The sequence below is a fragment of the Ischnura elegans genome, chromosome X (genome assembly GCF_921293095.1).
Source record: "Ischnura elegans chromosome X, ioIscEleg1.1, whole genome shotgun sequence".
NCBI lineage: Eukaryota > Metazoa > Arthropoda > Insecta > Odonata > Coenagrionidae > Ischnura > Ischnura elegans.
The window spans coordinates 58,977,894-59,001,032 of record NC_060259.1 but is presented as its reverse complement, the minus strand read 5'-3'; the positions used below and the strand labels follow the sequence as shown (position 1 = coordinate 59,001,032).

Genomic DNA, 23,139 nt, shown 5'->3' with positions numbered 1-23,139 from the left:
GGGTACTCCCAGAAGTGCCATGAGTATTTTGCTAATTTTGTAGGCCTTTTTTCAAAACTTAATAATTTGCTTATTTATAGCTGTTTTTGCATTATTCTTTTTGTATTTAGGAGTAAATTCTTTCTTACAAATAAAAATTAAAAAATATTGCCCGTTTTTTCTTGGTAAAACGCAATTGTTGTAGCTTAATCTTGATTTTACGAGATTGAATTATTTAATTTTTCACTTTTGACCCAAAAATCGAGACGTAAAATCCTTTCTATATCAACAAAACAAGAGTAGACATAAAGTTTCATTGTTTTCCTATAAAATTATCACATAATTGCAAAGAAAATTTCACAAATTTTTAGTTTATTTTACATTTTATTCTTGCAATGACAGTTGCATAAAATTCAGGAGATATCAAGAAAATTATAATACGAATATTTTCTCACCCATGAGTCTTAAACATGTGAAAACTGTATGACAGAGATATCTGGATAAAAATAGCAAAACTTCGCGGTAATTATTACAAAAAAATTATTCACAGTTACACTAAAAGTTATTAAACGTATGTTAGTTGACATTCATACAAAAAATTGCAACATTTCAAACTTACTTCCAAATGAAATAAATGAATGTAACGTTATTCACAAATATGATAGGAAACACACAGTCCATGTAGACCTTTTCCACATTTAACACAAACTGTTCTAGATCTGTGGACGGGGCCGCCATCTTTCCTACTGCATACTACACAAACTTTTTCCCTCCTCCCTGGCAATTTCCTTATCCCGCATATTCCCGTTGACACTGCGCTGGGAGTTGACAGATTATTCTTTGTGAGAAACCATTCACCCTCAATACTGTCTATTATTTCAGACATAAATTGCAATCTTGAAATTTTTTTTCCAGGATTGCTTGATTTATAGATGATATAGGCATTCAGTACCATTCTAGAAACTACATTGAAAACTACTTTCTTCCAGTATTTCATCGATCTTCTCTCATCTAAATAACCATAAAGCATCATATCCGAAGTATCAATCCCACCCATATACCGATTGTACTGCTCAATGATTTGTGGCCTTTCCTTTGGCAATGTTTGACCCTTTCGAACAACGTAATTGCTTTTGGCTATCGAGTTAGTTGAAAGTAATAACACTGGATTTTTCTGTGATTTTTTTTCTCGGTATCCAAGGAGGAGGAGCTCTTCCCATCTAACGTACTTTTTTTCACCCACGCTGAATTTTTCTTTGAGGGGTTGAGGAATTCCTTTCCTATTACGTCTCAACGTACCAGTTAAAAATGTTCTTTTTTTGAACAAATCACGAGCTAAATCTATACTTGTGAAAAAATTGTCCACTACAACATGATACCCTTTCAAAAAATAGTTTCCAGCAATCAGTAAATTGTTTACTACTATATGCCCTAAAACGTGTTTTTTTATTTTTTCGCTGTCTTCTTTGGTTTTTGCCCCTTTATAACAATAAAATGCCAGACAATAATTCACCACAGAATCGCATAGCATCCAGAATTTTATTCCCCATTTATGATGGTGCTTGTTAGGCAAATACTGCAATAGCTGGGAGTGATTTTTAGCGCCTACTAATGACTCATCTATACTTAGGTACTGATGAGGGGTAAAATGGTGGCGAAAAACATAGTTAGCATGATCAACAATGGGAAGAAATTTAGCACAGGGATCGTAGAGTTTATGACCAGGTGGAAATAGTTTCGTATTGTCTGTCAAATGGAAAAATTTCAGAATCAGTTGAAACCTATTTCTGGAAAACATCTTTCCAAACCAAGGGATAAAGCGAGAGTTAGTAGACCAGTAGGAAAAAATGGATGTTCTTCTCGTGATACCCATTTCCATGAACACCGCTATAAAAGCCCTCATTTCCTCCACTGTGACTGGACGCCATTTCTGCATTCTCGAATTTGGTGACAGTCCATCATGTGAAGCCAAAAACTGTTCAGCGTACCTGTTAGTCTCCTTCACAACCAAGTTCCAGAATGCTCTTGTAAAGAAGAGGTCGAAGTATGCGATTGGAGGAGAATTTTGAGGCGGAAGACGTTTGGGCCCAGGAGTTTCCAAGAATTCAAAACCTGGAGCCTGGGGTAAATCACAATTGTCCTGAACTGCAACAAATTCAGGAGAACGATCACTGCTTCCACTTCCACTTTCAAGTTCATCAGAACTGTCACTATCATCACTATAATCAATTCTTGCCGGTCTCTTCTTAGCAAATAATATCACACTTTCATCTGAGTCTGATGTCAGTTCCTCTTCACTCTTGTTTCGACGAGAATGGGCGCTGTCCTCACTTAGCACAGAGTTGTCGTCACCATCACTTAGCGAATTTAAATATTCAACTAGTCGGTCATCATCGACACCAAGCGTAAATTCATTTCTCGACGTTGACGCCATTTACTGAATCAATGGGCTTCTTCAATTTCGAGGAGGCAAAATGCGATTACAAACCCGCTCGTCGCAGAAGAATACTGGCTACGCAAACAGAACTGTGAGCTTTATATAGGTGGTGAAATGTCATTGTGTAGAAGATAGCAAAAGACGACACACATTGCATTGTTTTATGCTCACCATCATCATATTTCAATTACTACTGTCTTAGATGCCATGAAAACGAGGTTGGAAATCGGAGTCACATTGTCGACTCAGCGCTCCAGCTGACCGATACTTATGCTGCGAGAGATAGCCCGGTATCAATTACATAGTATCTTCTCTTCTCTCTTTCGGTGCTAAATATCAAAAAAACGAATGAAATGGCACATTGAGTTACAAATGACCTGTTTGGAAGTAACTGAGCAGAGATATAAACCTCGTGTCTTCCTGTAACGATCATATATTGTCGCGCTGTGAAAAAGAATGCGACGCGCTTCGCAGGGGAGAACATTTTTCAAATAAGTTAAAAAGAAATAGGTGTTCGCAAAAAAAAATACAACTGGTAGAACTACAAAATAGGGTGTATAAGATGGTAGTCAATTGATTTTAGGTGACCAAACAATGTGGCTTATGAAGTACAACATCAAGAAGCTGTTTCGTGAAGACCTAAAATGGTCCTCGGAAATTTCCATCCGTCATATGGTCATATAAATTAAAAAATATGTTGATCGTTGCAATTAACTATTCAAATTATAATGCAACGCGATAAAAAAGAAACCATTCTGGTATTATACACAATAAAAAATATTGATTGTATGAAAAAAATATTGTTTTAGCGGGCTTCATAATAGACGACGATATATCGTCGTTGGCACTTCTGGCGCATTCTGCAAACGACGATATATCGTTGCGTGGCACTCAAAGGGTTAAAGATCGCGAAAAAAATTGAGCGAGAGTGAAAATCATGCACGGATAATCCGAAACCTGGATAAACCGCAGCCGGATAATCGGGAGTCTGCTGTATTGAGTTTTAAAGGCATGGACCATGTTGGTTAAACTGTACTTTATGATCAGCCAAGAGGATCAGGGAATATTTTCAGATATTGTTTTCTTATCATAATATTTAGCCATTGAAGTTGTGAAGAATAAAATTATTTCATGCATAACAACGTGTAAATTACTACCAATGCATCATACGTACTCGAAAATTACGTATTTTGTTTTTAGAGGTGGTGTGTTTTAGCATCATAATTCACTAATGGGAATTGTCCTAACAAAAAGCCTATCAGTTTCACAAATATTCCCCTTGACAGATAGGCTTACTTCAAATCACTTGTGATATGCATGGTGGTGTATTGTAAGGGGTTATTTGTGCATATTCCACAATTCTGTATGCATGAATATTTTAAAGAGAAATTTTCAGTGGAAAAATCATGTTTCTTGACCTTCATTTATACTACAATCCCCTTTTTTATGCCACGTGTTCTAAATCATTGGGCTACTAGTCAGTTTCGAGCCCTACAGATTTTTGGTTGTTGTAGAGGACAAGTTAGTAAATGCTGCCAGACATTGCAACAAGGCATGGTGTACAACGTTCCCATTCTCCTAGACCAAAGATAATAAATTTCTTCCCACCACTTTTTGAAGTGTGTGTGTACATTTGGGTGGCTCATTAATTGTTACCCATGGCTATTATACTGTGATTATTTACTTAAAATATCAACAGCAAGCATATAAGTATTCAAATTTCAACTTAAGCCACAGGATGGTTGTACTTTTTTCACAGCATAAATCACTAGTCCTTAAGGGCCCCATAAAATCTAATGGGAAAGAAGATTGTATTGTAATGAACGAAGATGTAAAACAATTGTAAATTTTACGCAAGTACTCGAAAATGAAACCTCAGGGTCGAGACACTTTGTACCAAATGTAAAAATCTGTGGAAATTTACAAAGGTTGTATCTCTTCATACAGCATGAACTTTCACCAAGAGAAAGCAAAATCAATCAATTTCATCGTATAATATTACGTGGTAGTCTATATGTTTAGACCGCTTCATGTGAGTTTGGGGAATCTGGCTTCACATCCCAGGCAAAGTAAGGGATATTTCAATAGCATAATTTTTTAACTCAAGAAGGCACTGGGCAATGAATTGTTCTGCAAGGTTCTCATCAAAAGACAAAGCCTTAAGATAACACAAACCAAAACCAAGCTAAAAAAAAGGGAGTTAACGGCTCCATCGGTAATAATTGTTTTTACTGGCTAATGATTTGCTAATACATTTTGGCTATGCCCATGGGAGAAATATGTACACCATGGGATGTCTTCACAAATAAATTTATTTAAGGTATGCGCCGTCACATTAGGAGTATTCCTAGCATCATCAAGTAGGCACTTGCCTCCTGCTATCCATCCATTGTACTAGCCCACGCAAAGAGGAAAATCCCAAAATGCTCATCACCAATTGGTGCGATGAATTTTGCTGTTCTGATTAACGTAGAAGATGCTTGGGACAATGGGGGATGCTATCCAGTACACCATCAACACCACTATTCGTACGGAAATTTATTTCTTGTTTGACCAAGGGCAGGAGAGATTTACCAGTCCGAGTGCTTTGCACCCACTGGAAAGACTTACCGACCCTATTCATAACAGAGAATACGCGGAAACAAATTGGCTGACTGCCTTGAGATTTCATCATTCCACTTAATAAAGGGAAAAGTAATTATTAATCAGGTGGACATTTGAAATATACGTAAGAAAAAAGGGATCATGGCACGTAAAATATGATCGCAGATGTTCTTGAAGCACTTGAAAATATTGATCTTAAATGTACATCGGTGTTTCTTCTAAATTAATGAAAAATGTAGAAAAAAGTTTATGGAGAGTGAAATCCATTTCAAACCACATTCCTTAGACCTTTTTTTAAATCTAGACACTAGGGAGAGAGGTAGGTGGAGAGATGGGAAAAAGTAATTACCAATATAATAGGGTGGGGATTTGAAATTACGCAAGAAAGAAAAGGAAAAGGGATCAGGGCACGTAAAATGTGATCGCAGCTATTCCTGAAGGACTTATTGATACTTATAAAACTTTTACTACAGTATCTTTTCTACCTTCATAAAAAATGTAGCAGACAATTTATGGTGGGTAAAACCCATTCCAAACTATGTTACTCAGAACTTTTCTTTAAATCTAGCGACTAGGGAGAGAGGTAGACCCACTGTCGCAACAGACAAGATAGCTCATCGCCAATCAGCGCGCAGTAAATCACTTTCTCCCGCTGAACCAAAGACACCAATTTCAGTATCTCCAAAGCTTATACGACCAGTCGCCTTTTCCTCCACATTCCCGACGCGTCAATGTAATTTCAGTCTATCCCTCACAAATCGCAGTGGTTTTTAACGCGATTCTGAGATAAATTTCGATTTTCCGTATTTTTACCAGATGACCGTACGCCACTGACGTAGAAGATTGAAAAACAAATGCATCACCAATTATGATATGGCAGCCGTAAAATTGTTGTAAATAGGGTTGAAAGTGGCTCGCTTTTCAAAATTAATAAAGGGTCGTATACAAGTGAGATATGTAATCATTTCGTCATAGGGTAGACCATTGGCGGATCCAGGGGTGGGGCACGGGGGCACGTGCCCCCCCCAGACCCTTAAAAATATGCTAGATTTTTAATACGGTCCCATTATCATTTCGTTCGTTTTGTATGACGAGGTATCCTTGTGCCCCCCCCTGAACAAAATCCTGGATACGGCCTTGCGTGTGCCCCTCCCAGAAAGAAATCCTGGATCCGCCCCTGGGGTAGACGTCGTATAAATCGAACTTCAGTGTGATTTTCGGATTACAAAGTAAAAATACGAGCCGTAATGCCTACGCATATACACGTCGAAAATAAATAAGGACGATGAAATGAACCAAGTTTTGCCTCCGCTTGAGGGTAGTGGCATTTGGGATTCTGTAATCCGTCTAAATTTTTAATACATAATCTTAAACAGCAAGGACGGATTATGATCGCTGTTTTGGTGGAGGTGGGCGGTTGATTATTTCCCACAGTGCCTTGGTGTAATGCAATACCTCTCAGCGACAATGTGTCTTACGTATTATATGCACAGACAAGTAGCTTTGGATATTAATCAATTATATAAAAAAAAGTATGTATATCTGGTGGAATAAAAACTTTCATTCGAGAGCCACCATTAAAATTACCATTTTCCATAAATTACGGGGACGGCTAACCACCCCTTTTCCCTAAATCCGTCGCTGGGAAACAGGTCAATTTAAGCACAGCTGATAAATTTAGCAGAGTTACGGAGGTAGTTATGCTGCGCCCTAGACTAAGGGATAAATCTGGTGAAGGATGAAGTGGAGTATCTTCGCCGCTGGAAGCTGATGGCAGGGGCGCTGCTAGGAATTAGGTGTGCAACTAATACCGGGGTGTGTGGGGGTATGGAGTACCCACCAGGATAAGCGGTAGGTGATAGATTAATAATTTGCGGAATTTTAAGATTAATGGTTCAAAATGGTGAGTTTTTACGGCTTTCTGAGGGATATTTCATTACTCCTTACACTATTCTATTAGTAATATCAATCCAATTAAGTTTTAACCCCCAAAACCACCCCCCCCCCTCGCTGCGCCACTGGCTGATGGGGGTAGTTAATCGGTGAATATTCGCTCCTCCATAGGATATTGCTCTCAAAAGGTCTCTCCAGTACAGAATACTATCACCATTTAGACTGCAGTATATTTGTTGTATTCTCACGCCTAGATGCCGGGTTGAAATCCCTAAGACGTTTGTTTCTCAGAGAAATCCCCAGCCCTTCTTACAAGGGGAGACCACGTACCTTGTTTCTCCTTTTTCAGTTCCATGTTATTTATTGCATTTCGAAATGTCGAACACTTCTCGGAATGGGTTGTGGTTTCATGAATTGGCTTTAGATTGACTATAATTAATTATTTTTCATGCGGTACGTTTAACATTCCTTACATTAAAAAATAGCGGTCCTTAATCCGCAAGGCATTAAAATGTGGCCAAAAATATGCCATTGAAAAAGGCGTACCAAGGTCCGTGGTTTCCCTCTGCTAGATGTCATGCGGGTGGCATACCGTCCGTCGAAGGGGACGTCAAAGCATGGTACCCTTGCAAGCTTCCATAAAATCAGGCTAACGCAGATAAAGGGTTTGTTTTCGTCTATTATTTTGCCTATGGCGCAAAAAATCTTAGCTCCCGGTCGCCTCGTGTTGATATAACTATGTACGACTCTCCTGGAATTCTTGGGTTGTAAATCGGGATGCGATGTCCACGTAAGCCTAATTTACCACCTATGTGATATGGGCTGATGCAAGAAGTATAGGGCGTTCCGAGATTAGACACAAGAAAATTAAACAATTTGCTAATGAGTGAACTTCTTGAAAATTCACCTTATGAGCAAGATAAAAACTTAAGTCGAAAAGGGTGTTCGCACGCTGATAAAAATAGAGGTAAAAATGTACTTTTTCGCAGTTTTGAGGAAAATTTTAGCACAGTCTAGCCATCAGATGCTATGCTACAATACCGTATATGGTAAATGGTCTGAAGGTATTCGCGCCAAAAGTAAAATTTGTAATGTATATTTACAACGATTACGATTGTCAACTTTTCTATTTACTTATACCAAGGACTGGACAGGTCAAGGTTTGAGAAACAGATAAGGTATCCTGCTGAGCGAAAACGTGTGTGGGTGTTCCTCGCATCGTATCGGAGCTTTTCTATAGGATTACAAAACAGGGCCGGATTACGTATGCGTCGAAAGAGGGCCTGAGACTCTGGAGGTACCTACCCGGTTTACCCCTCTGCTCTTGCGACTCCCTCCTCCCTTGGGGGCCCCACGGCTTGTAAAGCCCACGGACCCCAAGGGTGTTAGCTAGTTAGGCATTCTATGGGTTAAGTTTCGTAAAAAGAAACTAGCCGGCACAAAGCCATTATTAAAATAAGAATTTTGGTGTCTCACATCACGTGAAATATAATACGGAAAGCGTAATAGCATGAATATTTTAAAATAATGAAAAAAGGTTCCAAATTACCCGCAAATTTCACGATAAAATAAGCATGATATGAAACGGAGGACAAAATATTTTGGAAATTTTAAATTAATACTCATTACCTTAATCATGATGAATACCTTTTCGTAAGGGTATAGAATATTGCGACTTCTATACCATGATCATCATAAGTTAGTGGCACCTTATACTCCATGACTGACTTTGTATTATGTTACGTTGCTCGCAATTATTGGATGAAATATTTATACATGCGACTAACTGAAACACCAGGAGAGCCACAAACAAGCCTTAAGACTTATCAAGGAAACGCATATTAAAAACATAAACGGCGTTGCTTAAAACAAGCTTGGTTTTAACTTCCGAATATTAAGAACGCCTGCTAAAATATTCAGAGAGAACCGAGAAAGATGAAAGAACAAAAGGTTACTGTTGCGTGAGTTCTTGAGGATGATGCGTCCATTTGGGACACTGTGCCGAAAGATTTAGTCCGTGGCATGACACACAAAGCAACCCTGGTCACGCCTTGAGAAGCAGCGAAGAGATAGAAACACAGTTGGCAAAGGAGCAAGCACGAGGCCGCATTTTACCCTGATTTTATGAGCTGGGCTAAAAGTAATTAGGTACATGATTACCAGGCACTCAAGACGATCACGTGAGTTCCAGCGTGATTCGTAGGTGAGATGCTACTAATAAAACAAGGGAGCTTCGGGTTTTCTTGCGTGCCATTGAACATGGATTGAGCTTGGAAAATCATTTTAAAATATGAATGCAACAATTATACTGATTTTTTACAGTATCCTGGTAAAAAAGCTAGTGCGAATTAAATATTTTTGGCCACATGAGCGTGAGTGAATATAGGTTTAAAGTCAACGTATGTTAACTTGATTCAATATGTAACCTATTCTTTAGATCACTACGAATTTTGCCTTAGGTATTACGAGTAATTATTTTTTGGCAGCGTAACTAACCATGAATGGCAATAGTAGCAGCGGAACCTGTTTCCAGCCAAATGAGGACCTCGTTATGCCTCTATGGTGCACCCGCCATGTTCGATGGACTTGGGTTGATAGGAAGTATCGAGCAAGAATTTAAATTCGTTTGCCTACCATCTGGAGGAATATTTATAAATTATTGCGGTCAAAAATGAAAACAAAAACAGCGAAATTAATGAAAATTACGACAAGCTTACGTCGTCGGTATCTTAAAACGGGCTGAAATCGGAATGCAGAGTGGAGGTGTACAGACATGAACTTTTGATTACGAATGGAATTGGCATTTTGGCATAATAGGCCGGAAGGCGACATAAACCCTAAATACCAACTTATTATTATTTTTTTCCTCTTCTATTCTTGACCTTGTTTAATACATTTTATAATATTTCTTGGAGTTTAGGTCAATGTAAAACAATTATTCTATTCTGTTCTTATATATATATGAGTATACTTTCAATTTGAAACAGGATGTGATTTAACCATTAGAAGTGTATGCTTTGACCGGGGTTTTATAATTTCTGGAGAAAAGATTTCAATGCGAAACACAAATTAAGTAGCTTTCTCCAATCTTAACGTCAATTCATCATTTATCCATATTAACTGGCATACTTGAAAAACTCACGGAGCAAGGTAGGCAAATTTTAAATAAATACGGCTGAAACGTCTCATAAAGGATATGGATAGCGGAATAACCGAAGCGCGTTACATTTAGTGGGATAAAGATGTACAAAAATAATAGTACTAAACTAAACTGAAATGAGTGGCCCTAAGCTGTTTTAAAATACACGGCTTCAGTGATTTTATTTTTACGAGTACAAAAGAATTGCGCTTGGATTGAAAGAAGAATTTCAGTCTGCAACCTTCCTCTCCCGCACAGTGGGCTGAAATCCAAGAAAAGCTGGCAAAAAAAATCGTTGTAGTCTTAAGTACTACAAAAGTAATGAAAATTTTTGTGAATTGTATACTGGAAAGATGCAATGAAATTTATTTAGGATGATGTAATCCACAATGTTTGGGAGGCCGATAACAGTTAAAAATAAGATAAAGTGCCGCGTGAAGCATAATTTCCATGGGCACGAAGAAGTTATGATACGGGAATATCAAAAGAAAGATGGAATATCTTCTATATCTAACAGCATTATAGTTATCAAATAGTAGCGCATAAGGTAAATGATTATCAAAAAAATGCTATTGGGTCCTTAAATTTGAAAATTCGGTCACTGAAACGTAATAATATAGAAGAATCTCATTATGAAATATTTTTGTTGCTACTTCCTCAAAAGCAAAGGCGTGCCACTTAAACTCTTATTCTGAGTAACAGGATGAAGACTCGTCATATTTCAAAATATTTTCTTCTCTCGCCAGAAAATTTTTCACCTCCTTTAGTGATATTTTACTTTACGGTGAACTCCCGCAGAGCAAGGAAGAAAAGAATCTGATAAAAGTAGGAGCCTATGGAAAAGGTCATGGTTTGTGACAATCCCTACAATTCCACGATATCCTTGTGCCGGGCTTCCAACGCCTCTTTGGAAAGCTGTCAAATAGGAAGAATGGCATTTTGCACATTTCCCGTTTCATGTACTTAAACTTTATTATTAATTGGTTGCATGTGATAACACGAATAAAGTTTTTCGTACAGTTTAGCTTTTTTAAGACAGAAAGCTGAGAAAACCGCATCATTTACCTGACGCTATGTTAATATAGCTCTAAAAACTTCTGAGAAGTGGTCTAATTGGTCGTCCGAAACACCTGTAAAAGGATTTTACGTGGCACTTGATTAGATTTGTCGAATAATAATTTGATACCTGAACTAGAAGATTTTTGGGAGACATTTTAAAACAGCGGCAGAAGAATAGCTATTTTTGCCAAATTTTATTCGGCTTCAGAAATCTACTATAAGTCTGGAGTAATCATCCAATTTTCGAAAATATCGGTGAAAAAACACTTGAATGAAGGTCACAAGCAAAGTTTTTAATTTTTCGTCTTCTTACAAAGAAAGGGTTTTTTTGAGCAAAACCTAATACGAATGATTTCTTCTGCTTCATGGACCTATTTGGTAGGACTATACTATGTAAATCTTGGCGTGATAAATACGTTGTATCCATAAATGAGCAACTATACTGTGAATGTTCCTCGGCGTAAACTTATTGTTAGATAAGGAATACTGAAGGGAGGCATGTGGAGCACTCGGCTAGGAATGAACGAGCCAATCGCATAGACGGCATATTTTGTGGAAACCCAATCAGTAGAACAGAAACATTTGCACGTCTTCAAAGTGAAAGAACAAATCTGGATGCATAAAGGGGTATCCGCCGAGGACACTGAGCTCGGAGAGCGCGCGAATCATTGGGTTTATTGCCGTCCGAACGCGGCTTCCACGCAAAAACCCAAGGCTAAAACCGTCAGAAGGGGGTACATATCGCAAATAGTATCGTAAATAGTAGTAAGTATCGTAAGTAGTAAGGATTTGAGTTCAATGCACTCAAGATGTAGAGCAAATCCTGTCCCTCAAACGGACTGCTATACATAACACACCAACTTCCCGAGTGCCTACCCCGTGCATTGCGGGTCACGGGACGCGAGAACCGCCCGACATCATTTTGCTTTACCATGAAAAAAACATAGGGGCGCGAGTTGGTGTAAAATTTTTCTTTTCCGTCTAATAATATAGACTTCAGGCTAACCCCTGGTGTAAATATCTCAGGAGCGGCAAGCGGCGGTAGCTACATTCATCCTAGCATTAGGTGAAAAATTAGCGAAAAACAGTGGTATTTTAAAAATATCATAAAGTTGATAAAAAAAGGACTGACTACAACAAAGCTTCGCTATAAATTAAATAAAAAATAGTCCTATCACCACAAACCATTAAAAATTCCGAATTATTAACTGCATTCCATTGCTTGGGGAACTAACACTGAAATAGTTGGTATAAATCGCGCACTTAAGATTTCATAGATTTTTATTGATTTTTGGCGAGCTATGAAAATTAGACAAAATTATTTTGAAAAAAGATAACTTCAGTTTTACATGCCTTGGACAGTCCAAAATTCTGATATAATATTCCCGGTGCGAATTGAAAAAGTCGATATCTTGATTATTGGCCAGCTTTTTTTTCTATTTCAGCCCACTGTGTCCCGTGCCTTTATCACATCCTGTTTCTTGTTTTATTCTTTCCCGTCTACGATCGCGACGAGTCAACTCCCCCTTCTATCATCGCACTCAACTGACCTTTACCTCTAAATATACCCTGCCACTGCGCTCCGCGCCACTCGCATTCCGTCTGACAGCTTCCTTTCTTTTCTTTTAGAACTTAATGGTCCTCTTAAAGGGTAAACTTTCAATGGGGAATGAATTTATCTACAACAGACAAACTCGATGCAGTAAATCATCATGAAGTAAATTTGATAAATTCTCATACTCTCAGGTACTGGACAGGGTTCGCAATATTCGTACTGTAGCTTCAAATACATTCGATGAAATAATTATAGCATTATTATTAGATCCCTTTCTCAGATCCCAATTGCCAATATTTACGATACTTCCAGTGCGAAGATGTTTTTATTTGCTCAAACCTTGAAGGTGGATTAGACTAACATAGATTAGTATAATAAAACAATATAACTGCGATGATTAAGAAGCCAGAAACTACTACTAACTAGTAGTTTTATGTTCCTGGTAATGCGCGAATGCTCTTGGAGATATTAATTCTGCCGCTATGTAAGCGATAAAAGAAGCTTGCCCGTACATTAAGGAGTTTCTATGAGCATTACAGGACGCAACTATAATGTGGCCACTATTATGGGTCCAAAGATACACCTACGTGATGCAAAAATAATACGCTATTTTCAGCATTAAAAACGAGTATTGTGGCAAAAACTCCCAGTTATAATGGATACAGCTATCTACCCTATTTTTTTAACCTATTCGCGGAAAAGACGGCCGTAGCCATCTTTGAGTTGTGGTCTCCGTGAGGAATGACGTCTCACGTCGTCAATTTATGTTAGACGAGGATTAGCGGATAAAATTAGGTGTGTTACTGAGAAAGGTATCTTAATAGTTACTGTCCGCTTAACATGGATCAAATGGTTTCAAACTGTAGTCATTTCAAGACCATTTTCATCAGAAATCAAGGTGAATAATCGTCCTGTAGGTATTTGGTTTGAAAGGGCGAGTTAAGCATCGGAAGATGTATGTAAGTTCACCGCCCCCAGAGTGACAAGCGAAATCAATCCGCGGAGGCAACCGCAGCGCAGGTCTAAATGACAGATAATCCCGCGGAAAAACGGGGGAGCCTAGGGAATATCCATCAAGCGGGCAGCCAGTGTCTTCAGTTAGTGTGGGAGGGTTTTCAAAGGGTGGGAAAGTTGAAAGGAAGCCAGCACGTGGACAGCCCATCCTCGTGTGCATGACATGTTTACTGCCGCGTCCACAGACGCTAGCAATTGAAAGAGGGAGACGGCGCTTTTGGCTGGCCCGCGAGTCTACTGGCAAGTTTACGCGAGTAGATGTAAATACGCCGTACTTTCCACATGTTACTCCGCCAACCGTCAAGGTGAGTCCACGGCATGACGTGTTGTGAAATTTCTCCTATCTATTACTTTTACTATTGCTCGCTTTTCCCATTCAATGACGAATTCAAGCGTGTCAGGAGTTCAGAAATAAGTCAAAACTTAGCAGTATTGTACTGGCAAAAATGTATGATTTGTTGATTTAAAACACCTTTTAATGGCAAAATTACGATCGAAACACGCGCAATTTTCATAGAACAGAATTGTGGACGGTATAATGCAGCAATTATTTTACAAAGAGACAGAAACATAGACACGGGACGATTACACAGAGTGGCGTGGAGATGGAATGACTTTCTCGACGTGCTTATCCCTGGGAATCATACCAATTGGCCTCATTATAAAACTTCCCCTGACTGGCTTGCCACCTGACCTACGTCCATCCATTTACACTTCCGCCTACCAAATTTCTTTTCAGTTCTGCCAGTCAGTACTCACTAGGTACAATAACCCGGTCACCAAATACTATTCACATATTGAATCCCCTGTTAAAATAATTAGCCAATATGTAAAACTCTCTGGCTTCAGTTAATCGAATTTTGCTTGCCTCACAACGCCTTACCTCAGGATGTCTGCTTGTCTATCCGCTATGAATTTCCTGCACGGATAGCAACCAAAGTTAGTACGAAGGTGTATATAATGCTTCCAAAGCAAATATAGTGCTGTTTCTGGTTGTGTCCTATGCCTCGTGTTCTCATTACAGTGTTTTGCCGAACGGATAGATATGGGAATTCGTTTTTCCCCGAGCCATAAAGGACTTTAGTAAACGCTAGTTCCAACTTCGTTAGAGCACTTCATTTTTTTAGCTGTAAACGGCTGGTATCCTAACACCCCCTGCCACACGCCTTTTAGGCGGCTTGCGGGGTATTATGTAGATGTACAGTTTGTTGCATAACGTCATTCAACTTCTGCGGTTCGACATTCTGCAGGGTAGGCACACATCTTGACACATTCGAAGGGAGAGCATAACTGAAAGGAGTCTACACATAGCTGTTAATCCTTTTTGCGCAAACATTTTTGCTGGAGTATGCGTTCACATGACGTTTTTTACAGATACACATGAGTGGGCATCCATTAATTACTTGCGGAGTTTAGCGGGGGGGGGGGGGGGGGGGGGGGGGGAAGGTGTCGGGCCGATTCTCACCCAATCACACGTAGGGGAGAGAGAGGTAGTGCTGGCAAGTATCACATTATTATTTTCCAAATGAAACAGTGTAAAATTGCGAGAAAACTGGGTTGAATTCTATTTAGGAGGTTGAATTTCAATAGTTCTCATTTAAGTATTTCATTGTTCAATATTTTCTCTGTGATTCCAGTATTCTACGATCTTAGTAATCTTAAATGCTAGTCTTAAATAATCTTAAATGAAAATAGTTAAATCATTTTTTAATAAATCCAACGCAATGAAACATAGATTAACGTATTTATACTGAATATACATATTTTGAACAATCTCACGTGAGATTAGAGGGAGGTTGTCGAGTCATATCCTACGATATCTCACTAAGGGGGTTCAAATATCGCCAAAATCACCTCACGTAGGTAATTAATGCACGTCCCATAATGATCAATGCTGTGTAGCGGATGTAGTCTCTTCCTATGTGTATTATACGTTATAATTCGTTTTTCCCATTGTTTGCTGTTACACATGTTTACCATCATCATACCTCCTTTGCTCCTTTACCTAAATATCCTACCACGTGGCCATGCATTCCAAGATTCCCATTTTTATGGGTAACATACTTCCCAAGCCAGGGGCGCAGCCAGGAATTAAGGTTAGGGGGGGTTTTAGGCGCAACTAATACTTACGGGTGTGGGGGTATTGCATACACGCCAGGGTAAGCAGGAGTTGCAGGGGCCCTCCTCCAGAAATTTTTTAAGAATAATGGTTCAAAATGGCGAGTTTTACGGCTTCCTGAGGGATATTTGATTAATCCTAACACTATTCTATAAGTAATACTGATCCAAATAAGTAAAATGGATTAAACTTAAAAATTTCTCTGAGCTCCGGGGGGGGGTTTTATCTCCCAAAACTCCCCCCTCGCTGCGCCACTGTTCTAAGCAACGCCGGTTGGCCAGCTAGTATCGAATAAGATTCAAGACGCCAAAATTCAAAACTTTCCAGAGATAGTTTTTACTCCATTCAGTAATCTTGCCACGCTAACACAATAAATTTTCCAGTCCGTTCGAGGTGTAGCACTCAGGAATGCTCGGATTAACGCCTAATATTTTTCATTTGACATGAAGTGTTTCAGGGATGGCTCAAATGGTCAGGATCCCCATTTATTTTTACATCACTGAGCACGTGTTCCATCCTTGAAAACGCCTTTTTGCCAATCCGAACGCACGGTCTCGGAGAACGATGGATCAATTCTACGCCACGTTCGGCTTTCAGTTAAATGAGGACCAAAAACATAAGACGGCACAATGGCATAAATAAGCGTGAGTTCCAGAAAACAATAGGATAGAAAATGAGTTCCGTTTTCACGGTCCCCAAAAAAATATCGCTTTAGCGTTCAGAGGAACCGCAAAAAAACAATCGCCGACTGAAATTTCAATTATCTCACAGGTATTATGATAAAAATGAGATAAGTCTTCAGATGGAATAAGCTGGTAGACGTAGCATACTCGGAGGCTACACGCTAAGCATAGTTAAATTTCTCTAGCCTATTAACTCTAATGTTAATAGGTTCGCAAGAAGCCTTTAAATAAGAGAATTATATTGTGCCATATATAGAGGGGAAAGGATGAGTCATTTCTATGCTAAATCACTTAGTATTACAATGGCTGATCCCCGACCTCACCCATATGAATAAATTCCCGTTGTTGTGTGAAAGTGCCGATGGAATTAAGTCTACCGCACTAGCCGACAACTAAGACGGAGAAGACTTTAGGCCGTTTTGCACGGGACACGCAATTGCACAATCTTACGAGTGTACGGAGGCGCAGTCAAAATTGTGTCGTATACAGTGGTGAATTGCAAGAACGCATGCGAGAATGCATGGACGCGAGATGGCAAAATAGCCCGTTTTAATCTTGAGGGAGGGAGGCCAAGGAATCTCGGAAGAATATCTCATTCGACGGATGTCTGATACATGTTAACATGCCTTCCTCAAACCTCCCTAGCAGGGGTTACATTTTTCAATTTTTTAAATTTCACAATCCGTCCGAATCAAATGTAGCTGAAACACCGGGACCGTAACTTGAACCCAGCCCCCCTGATGGTAGAAAAATACTTAAACCACATTCATAATCCTCTAATAAACTCTCTGAAGACAAGCTATTACCTGAAACCACCCTAAAACTAAGGGTACCCAGCCCTCTAAGTCTGACGACAAAACCACCAAAGCAGGTGGCTCATTCCCATCCAAAAACTTTTTATGCTTCTCAAGGCCACTAATTGAGGCGAATACTTTGACCGTTTACTGATATATATTTAGAAACTTTATTTCTAAAGATATTATTTTGTTAACCCCCAAATGTATCCCCATATCGCAATAATAGGATTGGTGATATGACTAGTTATTACTTGAAGGTGGTTCCTCCATATTGCATCCCCAAATGTAGTTCTACGACTCCCCTCTAAAAATTCGATGAATAACTATGCCTCCATCCGAAGGCATCCTTGAAAAAATACTAATTTTATTACGGGTGAAGGGGTTACTATACAAGCACGAGAAGTGAGAATTGCCTACCAATAGCAATAACTGGAGTTCGTTTACTTGGCAACCAATGTAGCGTTTTCTCTAGAATGCTGACATTTGCATCACCACCGTTCCATTAAAGTTCCGTAAGGGCAGAGATATTTATGCACCTTCACGCAGGCTAATGTTGACTATTCTTCCTCCAGTAATTACTAGTCACATCACCTATACAATTAGTGCGAGAAAACTCAGCTGGTGGTGTCCACCTGTGATGGATCCAGGATAGGGACAAGGGGTGAGGCTAATGTAAGTGGAGGGTTACCTACCTCCTAGCAACAGCGGCGCGCCGCGGCCGTCCGAACAAAATTACCATTCTATCTAGTGTAAATTGGATACCCAAAGAGTGGGCTATAGCCCCTCTTGGTCCCTCTCTGGATCTGCCACCTAACCTGGCTTGTAACCTACCAAAAGCGTGTAATATAGGCCCTGAGTTTAGTGCTAATTTGTATTTCATTTCGTTAAAGTAGGTAAATATTTAAAAATATAGCTTAATACTTTTGTGCACAGTGGCAACCTGCAAAAGTTTCGATTTTTTCTAGTGTGTGTTTTGACCCAATGGGGGGGACTATAGCCTTCATAACCCTCCCCCCATAGAGCCGCCACTGGTGGCCACTCAGATAGCGCATCAAGTTTTGATCTTTTTCCACTGACATAGATTCCTCGTAGAGTAGGTGTCAAAAAGAAGTATTCTGAAAGAGAAAATGGAAGACAGGAGTCGGCCTGAGTGCGACAGACGAACGAGCTAAGTATCTGCCAAGTTCTTCCTTCGTCATAAATTCAAGACAAAAAATCACCCAGGACAGATAAGAAATGAGGACAGAGGGAACTTAACGTGAAGGGGCTCAAGTCTACTATGATGACTGTCCGAAACATGGAGTAAATGATTCCTTCTAAACTGAAAGATTCCCCAGATTGCGGAGAAATAAGCGCCAACTTCCTATATTCGAAATTTTATGATGTGATGGAGGTACAGATTGGTATCAGCAATGAGAATCACGAATATTTCTACGCACTACTCCATGAACCACAGGATTCTTTTCCTCCTAAAGTAAATAAGGTGATTTAACCCATTATCACCCGGTGAACTCATATGAGATTAACAGATTACAGGCGGGAGCTTGTATATCAATTAATTTATTGAGAACATTTTTAAAATCTCATGTGAATATCATAGAAATATACCTGACAGATATATCATGGAGTTTTGGTAGGCAAATATACAGAGGTAATTACGAAATCTGTTAATGTTTAAGTGATCTCAAATGAGATCACCGGGAGGAACGCCAATGGAATAACAGCTATATATCTTTAGTTTTTACGCTTAAATTAAACGAATTTCGGATTAATGTGAAAGAATAACGTAGTCATCTTCTTTCAAACCTTTCATCATTTAATAAATAAAGTCACTACGTTTACTATAGAGATTTTTCTAGGGATAAAATAAATTTTAAATAGGTGAAGGTATTGGAACTATTGGTTAGTCATAGGAATATGGTCCATAAGGTTTCGGCATGGTAGATGACGATTGATAAAAGGTCATCTTGATGAACAGTAGCTGGTGGTCCTAGATTATTTGACTAATGGATAATATTTGACTATTTTCTCAGATAATTCAAGGCGGGACATTTAAGGCATCATAGATAAGGCGTCGAACGACTGAAATCTTACGTAACACGATAAAGAACCCAAGTGAGCACTCCAAGTAAGACGGAGTGAGAATAGGTCAACCTCGTCCACCACCAAGATGTTACGTAATGCTTGGATGGCAGGTTGGCGTTGAGGCTACACCGCTGCCAAAATATTTCTCATTCCCAGACTCAGCAATAAAAAAAATACTCTTAAGGAACGGCAGAGAGGCAAAAAAGAGTAGGAATAGATTTTTATCCTCGAGGAAATAGCGAAAATTCGAACCGAGTTGAAATGGAAAAAATGTGGCGAGAATAAAAAAATTAAGTCTGAAGAGTACAGTTTGCGAGAAAATTTGAAATAAATCTGTGCATTTACTCTCATAAATTCTCTTCCGTAACAATCATGTATTATAAGCATACAGTACGTGAATAGAACCCAAATGCCGCCAGCACGTTCGGTCTTACGAGAATATCGCCGTAATCTGGATTTCTATATACACTTCTGAATACCCAGGTAGGATAAAATTTGATAGCATTTTATAAAACGTCCCCTCTCTATATATTGATTTTTCAACTATGGGAAGGAGTGTGACACAACGAATGAGTTCGTTCGCTTCAGCAGATTAAATCATGCGAAAACTCCACAAGAGCCATGCACTCAAGAATTCAGCTGAGGTACCAGTATCTTAGCCTTTGCAATATGGTTAATTCGAAAATAAAATGGAACGCAGGGCTCCACTGCCACCTCATTTTACGCATCAATTTAGAGCGTTTCAGAGGGCAAACTTAGCATTACAGCGTCAAATTATGCCTAGATGATAATAATAAAAATCACTAGATTAGCAGAGTTTTCATTTAATGAAAAAGGGAGAAGGCAATGTCTCCAATACTTTATTCAATAATGTACGACGCGTTTTGGGCGTCAAGTCATTCTCAAGTACAATGTAAAATTGTTGAAATCCGAACTGTGAAAAAAAACAGCTCCTGATTTAAAAAATTTTACCTTGTACTTGGGAATGACCTGGCGGTCAAAACTTGTCGTACATTATTCAATTATTTTTGGAAAAATTGCCATCTCTCTTTTTCATTACAGCAGGATGTCATTCCAACACATCTCGCCTGCATCAATTATCTAGTTTTAGATTAGTATAACGTTCTTATTACATATATCGACAACGGGGTAGGTTTATCAATAAAGTTGAGATATCTTTCGACAAAGCTTCTTTGCTTCACATCGTTCATGCCACGAGGCAGAGCTCACGGGGAAGAAGCCCAGGATGTGCAGAGAAGGCCTTAGCGACTCGCGATCTTCTGGCAGCTGAGCGGTGCCACGAGTCCACAGGACCCCGCCAGCTTCCTGGGACTCAAGCTGGCCAAATCGGCGGGACAGATCGGCACGGGCACTAAATTTAACAATGGATCTCAAAAACAGTCTCTCACCAGCCTCTTCTGTCTCCCTCATCATCTGACCATTAGTGAAGCTCAGCGGCCAGGGATCTGCCCCTCCTCCCTTCGAATATCGAGACTCTTCCGCCCCTTCTTACGTCATCACAGTCTCGTGTGGCCAATCCACATTCAGCCCTTCAAGTAACCGTAAGATGACGTATGTTAGATCCAGCTACCATGGTTTCAAAATGGAAAGTGACAAGTCTCCCCTATCAAGAGTTCGAATCACGTTGGATTACGATCTATGCTGATTTTTCTCTCGCTTTTCTAAAATTTCAAGTTTCAGACGATTTTGTCTCCTTTCGCACAGTTCGTCATGAATTGTGTTATTCTATACCTTATTTTTTGACGTAAAAATTTTTCAAAATGGTTGCATTTACAGGTACTAATGCTCTTAAATTGATTCTAGTCTGGAAATAATGTAGATTGGAAATAATGTATAAGATGGCATTCTCTTTATTTTCGGTTCTCCTGAACGGATTAATTGCAGAAAGAGTTGGTATACTATGTTTACTTTTTTATTTTTGTCGATTTTAATGGCGACGGGGAAATGGCCTCACTCCCTATCATGAGATCACGGGTTCCACTACCGTTAGAACGGAAATTTTCAGAAACCAAGGAATAAGTGCACATTGTTGCCCAGCAAACTGATAAAAAGAGAGGACTAAATCATTTTAAGTTCCTATATATTATAAATATATCATTCATTCAACGTCTAGTGATCAACAGTAGTTATTTACCATAATTCATGTGTATGGGTTCAGGGTAATTTCAATTCCACCACATCTCAGATGAGGACAGTAAAATTGATTTCGTGTTAGTAAGGATATGGACGGCTGCGATCATTTCGTTAAGAAACGGCTCCATTTATGATGGAATTATTAAAATATCATACATTTATCATGCATTTTCTTGTTACTGATGGTATTGGCAGGAAACCACTTACTCACTACAAGAGCGTTGAAAAAAGTCCTTCGTATTTCCAAAAAAAGTCGCCATAATTTTTTGAAAGGATTTTATCTTAAGTCACTCATAATTCTTTCAGAATTTTGCCAGAAAATTGCTTAATTTAAATCAATTGATGGAGAGAGGAGCCCAGTGACAAAGCCTTTGGTATTTGAGGTTTCCATGAACTTGGTATTGGGAAAAACAGTAATTTACAATTTGGTTAAATCCCAAGTTTGGTGAAAAAGTCAATCGAGTAATACCGTGGAATAGCAAATCTGGCGTAACTTTTTGATGCCTCAAATCACTAAAAACTATATTTTGACCAGCTACTACTACTTGATTTCAATGAATGGAATTTTTTGTGGATTGTAAGCATGGCCTTATAATTCTGCACTTTCTCAGAACTTTGATTTTGCTACAAAACTGGCGTTTCTTTTTACAAATTTTATTCACAATTACAATCCAAATCAACGTGATGTTTGCCGCTAATATACTAGTCAAATTAATAGATTATGTTATTTCCATATTTATATCTATTTTAGCTACCTAGACAGAGAAGGTCAACGTTATGCTAATAACATTTATGCGTCCAACCCAAAAAAAGGTTTTTTTTAAACAAAGTATCAAACAATTATTGTTGATAATTAATTTTTAAAGCAAACTCATGGAGAGCTATAACTAATAACTTCAGGCTTTACTTTGTGAAACCTCTCCATATTGGAAGTAAGGAAATAAAACTTTGTAAGGTTCACTGTTATTTAATTATGGGCACGACCCGGGTTTCGTAACTTGGTTACATCGTCAGGTGACTGATCTTGCATGCATCATACATTTATACACAAAGTACACAAGTGAAAGTGAGGACATCTATCGGAAAGGACCAGACCTTTCAACCAGTCCTTTTCCTTTCCGATAGATGTCCTCACTTTCACTTGTGTACTTTGTGTATAAATGTATGATGCATGCAAGATCAGTCACCTGACGATGTAACCAAGTTACGAAACCCGGGTCGTGCCCATAATTAAATAACAGTGTACCTTACAAAGTTTTATTTCCTTACTTCCATCATGGAGAGCTAATGGGCACTAGCACATATAAAAATTAACTTTCCAAAAGTTTGTTGAAATTATGGAGTCAGATGTAGAGTTATTACTTCGGTGTGAGTTACAGCAGTCATTCATTGTCAGGTCATTTAATGTAAGGAATTTATTGAAAAATCTTTGAAGGAGACAACAGTATCGTAAATATGTTTTAAAGCGTATTTTTATGAGTAAAAAAGCAGAGGAAGAGAGTTAACCAAAATCAGAAAATATGTAGTATTCAGTAGATGGAGGAACATTCTCAACAGAAAGCTTTTGTAGCGACTTCTTTGCTCATAATCCCTTTTCTGGATTTTTTCATCAAAAATACCT

General features: G+C 38.8%; 1 protein-coding gene across 1 annotated transcript in view; it reads right to left on the bottom strand.

Moving 5' to 3' along the window:
- LOC124170752 (titin homolog) overlaps positions 1–23,139 on the bottom strand; it is a 62,564-nt gene that overhangs the window by 7,792 nt on the left and 31,633 nt on the right. The gene's annotated exons all lie outside the window — the stretch shown is intronic.